The sequence below is a fragment of the Micromys minutus genome (genome assembly GCF_963924665.1).
Source record: "Micromys minutus genome assembly, chromosome: 20".
NCBI lineage: Eukaryota > Metazoa > Chordata > Mammalia > Rodentia > Muridae > Micromys > Micromys minutus.
This window is the reverse complement of record NC_137955.1, coordinates 28,943,762-28,950,164: the sequence shown is the minus strand read 5'-3', so window position 1 is coordinate 28,950,164 and position 6,403 is coordinate 28,943,762.

The following is a 6,403-nucleotide window of genomic DNA, read 5'->3' as shown; positions in this document are numbered from 1 at the left end:
ATTTTTCCCTGAGGAGGTTCCCAGAGAAACTTTAGAAATTTGTTCCTGGTGTACTGATGTCTCGGTCAGGCAGATTTCCGGGAAGTTATACTTTCCTTATGAATCTAGTTTATCAGTCTTTGTTCAAAATAGGGCGAGCTTGTTATCTATCGATCAATTGATCTATTGATTGCTCCTATAATCAATGCTGAGGCATCTCTGGGTTGTACCTTGGTTTCCAAGGCTTTCCTTACAAGGAATGAGAAATACCCCACAGGCCCATCAGAGCTATTTCAGTGCTGGCAAACCCATCAGAGACACCACTCAGGTCATTTGAGATCTTGTCTTTTTGTCCCCACAATTAGTCATCCCCTGACTTTTAGAAGAAGCCAAACCTCAGAGATAAATCTGGTAAAAATATCATTTGGGATCAAAAATAAGTTCAGCTCCAATGCGCAAATTCCTGAGCCAGCTGCCCAGAAGTAGGACACTGTCCAGGAAGTTCTGGTCTTCTAGCTGGAGAGAGAAGTCCATGTAGGGTTATGTTCCCTGCATCCCAACCCACCTTGGCCACCTTTTCTCATTTAGTATCAGTTTGCTCATCTGATACATGGAAATAGTGCATGGGGCTCTTGGATGACTTTGCACAATGCCTGGTGCCTGGAATCTACGAGGTCTGCTTTAGAGATGATTGCTGTTCGGCTGCTATTCAGGATGCTGAGTGGGTTTCCCTCTTAACAAATCACTGCTGGTTTTAAACAAATGGGTATTTTTTTCCCCAGTCCCTAAGGCCTGAGGACCCAAAGCAAAGAACCAGCAGGGCCACTCTGCCTCTTGAAGGAAGCAGAAGAGACCCCTTTCTCCCTTGCCCAGCTGCAGGGAACATACCCAATCCTTAGATATGGCTGTCTTCTGCAGTTGCCTCTGCCCCACTCCTGTGTCTGATTGCCTTCTGCCTTTCTTGTAAGTGTGTGTGGCATTGCATGTCAGGAAAACCTGGATGACACAAGCTAAGTCTCTGCTTTTATGGTCCTTAACATCATCACATCTGCAAAGACCCTTCTTCCAAATGATATGACATTCACAAGTTCTAGCAACTAAGATGTGGATACTGGAGGGAGCTACCATCCAGGCATCCCTGTGAGGTAGACACTGTCTGTATGATTATGGTGGGCATGTGGGGAAGACAAGACAAAGCAGGACAGGAGTGCTGGCATATCCAGGGTTCTGACAAGAAGTCCTCAGAGGTGCCACCCAGAGAAGTCTAGACTCTGGACCAACTCAGTTGTCTACCCTTCACTCATACGGGAGGCTGAGGCAGAAAGATCGGCATTTTGGAATTATCCTCAGTTATATGGAGAGTTCGAGTCTACCCTGCTCTAAATTGAGAGCCTGTCTCAAATAAAATGCAAAACAAAAATATATAAACAAGATACTTATTTATTTCTTATCTTATGTATATGAGTGTTTGCCTGTGTGTAGATGTGTGCGCCATGCGGGTGACTGATCTCCGAGGAGGCCAGAAGAGGACGTGGGATCTTGTAGAACAGATGGCTGTGAGCTGCCATATGGGTGCTGGGAACCGAACCCAGGTCTTTTGAAAGAGCAGCAGATGCAGTTAAATCACTCAGCCATCTCTCCAGCTCCTTAATATTTTTTTTTTGTTTACTTTGTTTTCCTTCAACTTTCCCCCCAAGATCCCTTTCAGTGCTGGTCTTGGCACCCACAACCATAGGTGTTTGTTTATTTGCAAAGTCTCCCTCCCACTACACCATAAATTGTGCCTGCAGGGAAAACGTCTTTGTCTTTGTGCAGGACCTCCAGACCCAGTCCCAGGTTTGTTCCTACCTCCTCCTCGTGTTGAGAACAGAAATAGCGCTTCACTGATTTCGGCCCAGGCAGTCACAAGAAGCATTTGCTGAAGGATGCGTATTTTACTGACAATTTCATGGAGGAGACAGGCACACAGCTTTCTCAGAATCCTACTGGAAACGGTTTTTGATTCTCTTGCCCAGAGTTCTACATTCCTGCCAGCTGTCTTATCTCCCCCCACCCTTCTCATTTCCACAGCCTCTTAAAACAGAAAAAAAGGGGGGGGGGGGATCAGCATTCCAGAACTGCCCTGGATTTGCACAGCCTTCAAGTCAAGCAAATATCCACCTGCTCTAGCAGTCATGGGAGGATGGGCTTAGTTCATTACACTGCCCCCAAGGGAGTAATACTGCCCCCTAGAGGGCCTCAGAGTGTAAGTGCTGGATGAAAGCTCAATGAAAGACAAAGCCTGAGCAAGCTAGATGGGCTACTTGGAGGAGGTGTCCTTTCAGGGAAGCTGTTGGTAGTCACTTTTAAAATATAAACTTGCTATGTAGCTCATATTGGTCTCAGATTCGTGATCCTCCTGCCACAGCCTCCCAAATATTGGGACCTCTGGTGTGTGCTATGGCACTTAGCCTCCCTGTGCTTCTTAACTGAACCCACAGTACATAAAGACTGGACTTCTCTGACCCATGAGCACTGGCCAATAGAACACCTAATGGTTTTGGAATGAGTGCCTGCCATCCTGTGGAGGTGATGGAACAAATGTCTACCCCTTTCTCACAAACAACCATGATGTTGTTCTTGATGACCTGAAGGTTCCATTGTCATCATAGCATCCCTGAACCCCAGGTCACAGAGATCTGACCTCCCTGCATCAGTCTGCAGAACATAGCTGGAGGTTACAACTGGAGCCCAATACTGAGTGTCTTAGTTTTTTGCCTTTTGTTTTTTTCTATTGCCATCATAAAACACCAAATACTGAAGCAACTTATAAAAGAAAGGGTTTAACACAGAGCTCATCATTCCAAAGGGTTTGAGTTCATGACATCATGGTGGGGAGCATGGCAGCAGGCAGGCAGGCATGGAACTGGAGCTGTAACTAAGAGCTAACATCTGGTCCACATGCATGGAGCACTAAGAATAGCATGGGCTTTTGAAATCTCAAAACCTGCCTCCAGTCACACAGTTCCTATGACAAGGTCACACCTCCCAATCCTTCCCAAACAGTTCCACCAGCTGAGGGCCAAGTATTCTAACCTACAAGCATTCTCATTTAAGCCACCACCCTGAGCATAACTCACCTGAGGTCTAATCTTTTCCTGGCATGGAACTGGTCCTTTATTAAGAATGACATGAACCCACTCCCATCTCCAACATACACACACAAGATCCCTCCTATTTAAAAAATTTTATATGAAATAATTTTTTAAAACTCTTAAAAATTAAGAACAGAATGGAATGGGTATTGTAAATGCTGTCAGACAACAGAAGTATTATGTTATAAGAAGCTGGGAAAATGATATTAGATGTAGTAATGATATTAGCTATGGTAATTAGATGATATTAGGATGGTAAATCACCTGGAATTCTTGCTCTGACATAACCTAGGCTAACTCAAGCAGTGCTTGTATTAAGTCATTCTTACTAATGGGCCAGGCTGGGTAGCTCATGTATTTAGACCCAGAGGTCAGCTAGTCTGCAGAGTGAGTTAGTTTCAGGGCAGCTAAATCTACATAGTGAGATCCTGTCTCAAAAAAAAAAAAAAAAAAAAAAAAAAAAAAAAAAACCCTGCCTTATTCACCGGGGAAGGGCTTATGAACCCCACCCATATCTGAAAAGTGATTGACAGTTCTTGGCTTCTGGGGGAAGCAGGAACATCAGTTTTCTTCAAGGAGGCAGGCATCCTCTTGGTCTTGTCAGACTTTTACCCATGTGCCTTTGCAGGAAAATCCTGGTGTTTTGAGTTGGGGGAGTGTGTTTCTGCCTGGTCTACTTTCCAGGCTGTTCCTGTGCCACTGAGCTAGTATGGGATGCCATGTGTTATCAGCATGAAGCCCCTGAACCTGCTTCGTGGTTCAGGGAGACCTCTGGCAATCCTGTGTTCCAAGCCAAAGGAGCCTGGTGACCTTGGGACCAAGTAAGGGTGCTCTGGACGCTGGTGTCACTCCAGGGTCACAATCCATGGCCAGCCTTTGTCTTTCCCGTTTCCTAAGATGGACTTGCAGGAGTTGGGAGCTATCAGTGTGTGATATGAATCCAGATTTTATCAGACTGACTCTATTTTGGCACCACAGGGAGAGAAGGGAAATAGGACTGGGTGGAAACCCTCTACTAAATGCTAACAGTTTTACAGAATAATTTCATTTATTCCTCATGACATAAGAGTGTGAGTCATTATTATCCCCTTGTCATGATTGAGAGACCAGCCTAGGAAGCTAGGAGCTTGCTCCTCCACCAAATGCCTGCAGCCCTGAGCCATCTGCTTTTAGGGCTCAGGCTTTGGTTTGTGGTGGGTCTGGAGGTAAGAAAAGATGGTTTTCTTTGCTTGGACTGCTTTCAGGAGTGGGTGAAGCTGAGCTGCTTTGGAGATTGGTGCTATTTGGCATGTGCAAGGCTTCAGATTTTCATGTATGCATGCCATGCACATTGGAGTGTGCTGCCCGTGGGAATGGAAGTAGCATTTATGAGTTCTACTTCCTATTTGTGTGATACAATGCCCTGACATACGGAACTTAAGGAAGGGTTTATTTTGGCTCACAGTTCCAAGAGTTCAGTCCATCACAATGGGGACGTCTTGGCCACTGGGGCTAGAGGAAGCTGGCCACACTGCCTCTGTAGTGGAATGAAGGGGGAAGATGAAAGCTGGTATCCAGCTCACGTCTTTCTATGTTGCCTGGGGCCACACAGCCATGGTGATGCCCACATTCAGAGTAGGTCTTTCTACCTCCATTAGCCTAATCTAGACAGTTCACCACAGACAGGCCCCCGAGGCCTGCCTCTGAGGTGAATCTAAATCCTGTCAAGTCGTATGAAGTCTGTCTGCAGAGGATTTATATTTAGGTAAGAGAGAAACATGCACAAATAAGCCACATTTCTCCCTGTGTTAAGAGTGCAGCAGGAGGGACGTGGGAGAAATCCAGAACTGAGGAAGGACCATGGGTGGGTGAGGGGTCAGTTCAGAAGTGCTTTTCAGAGCTGGCAAGGTTTGAGCTGGAGTTGGAGGGCAGAGAGGCGTGAAATAGCATGGAGTGTGCAGGAATTCACTCGTGGCTCATGAGAAAAATAATCAAAGGGCAAAGGGCAGCGCAGAGAACTCAGAAGTGTGCCCAGTGAGAAGGAAGACTGGGTAATCCCTCCCCTGCATATCCAGACCACTGTTTGGCAGTTTTCCTTACCTCTGGTCACATCTGTTCAGGAATGATTAAATGGAAAATTTCGGAAAGGCGTTTTCTGCTGTCGCGGCAGCTTAGAGGACCCACGGTAGGATTTTGAGATCAGCTGCGTGTGATAGAAACACTACCTCTTGGCTTCTGAGGAGAGAACAGCCTGGGTGGGAGATGAGCTGCAGCAATGGAGAAGTGACTCAGAGAGTTTACACTGTACTGTGTTCTGAATAGAGTCATGAGATCGTACGGTCTTTCTCCAAACTCAACCATCTCTAAGTCCAGTGTGTCCGTGCTGTGCACATTAGTCCAGTGTGTCCGCGCTGTGCACATTAGTCCAGTGTGTCTGCGCTGTGCACATTAGTCCAGTGTCTGTGTGTGCACATTAGTCTAGTGTCTGTGTTGTGCACATTAGTCCAGTGTCTGTGTGTGCACATTAGTCCAGTGTCTGTGTTGTGCACATTAGTCCAGTGTCTGTGTTGTGCACATTAGTCCAGTGTCTGTGTGTGCACATTAGTCCAGTGTGTCCACGCTGTGCACATTAGTCCAGTGTCTGTGTGTGCACATTAGTCCAGTGTGTCCACGCTGTGCACATTAGTCCAGTGTCTGTGTGTGCACATTAGTCCAGTGTCTGTGTGTGCACATTAGTCCAGTGTCTGTGTGTGCACATTAGTCCAGTGTCTGTGTGTGCACATTAGTCCAGTGTCTGTGTGTGCACATTAGTCCAGTGTCTGTGTGTGCACATTAGTCCAGTGTGTCCACACTGTGCACACTGCCTATGCTTTTCTGACCTGTTTTAGTTATGAGATCCACAGTCTCCATATTGTAGTACTTGTGTTAAGTCACACGCACTACTTAGTAATGGGTGTGACAGGACAGTGCATGCATTTAGTCCTATCGTTAGAGGCCAGCCTAGTCTACTTAGTAAGTTCCAGACCAGCTGAGGCTACACAGTGAGACTGTTTCTCTAAGGGAGGGGAATCGAGGTGGGGCTTCTAACATTCCATCCCTATCTGAAACATGGTTGGCAATCAGTGGTTGCTTGAAGAGGGGAATTATTTTATTCTAGGATGTAGGCACTGTCCACGTTCCAGTACATGCTCTCACACCCACACACGTATAGGCGCATATAGACAGCACTGAGTAGACATGGTAGGTGTCTACTTACCTTAAATTAAAAAGAAAGGAAGCACATGAAAGTGGGAAGGAAACACAGTGGCAGG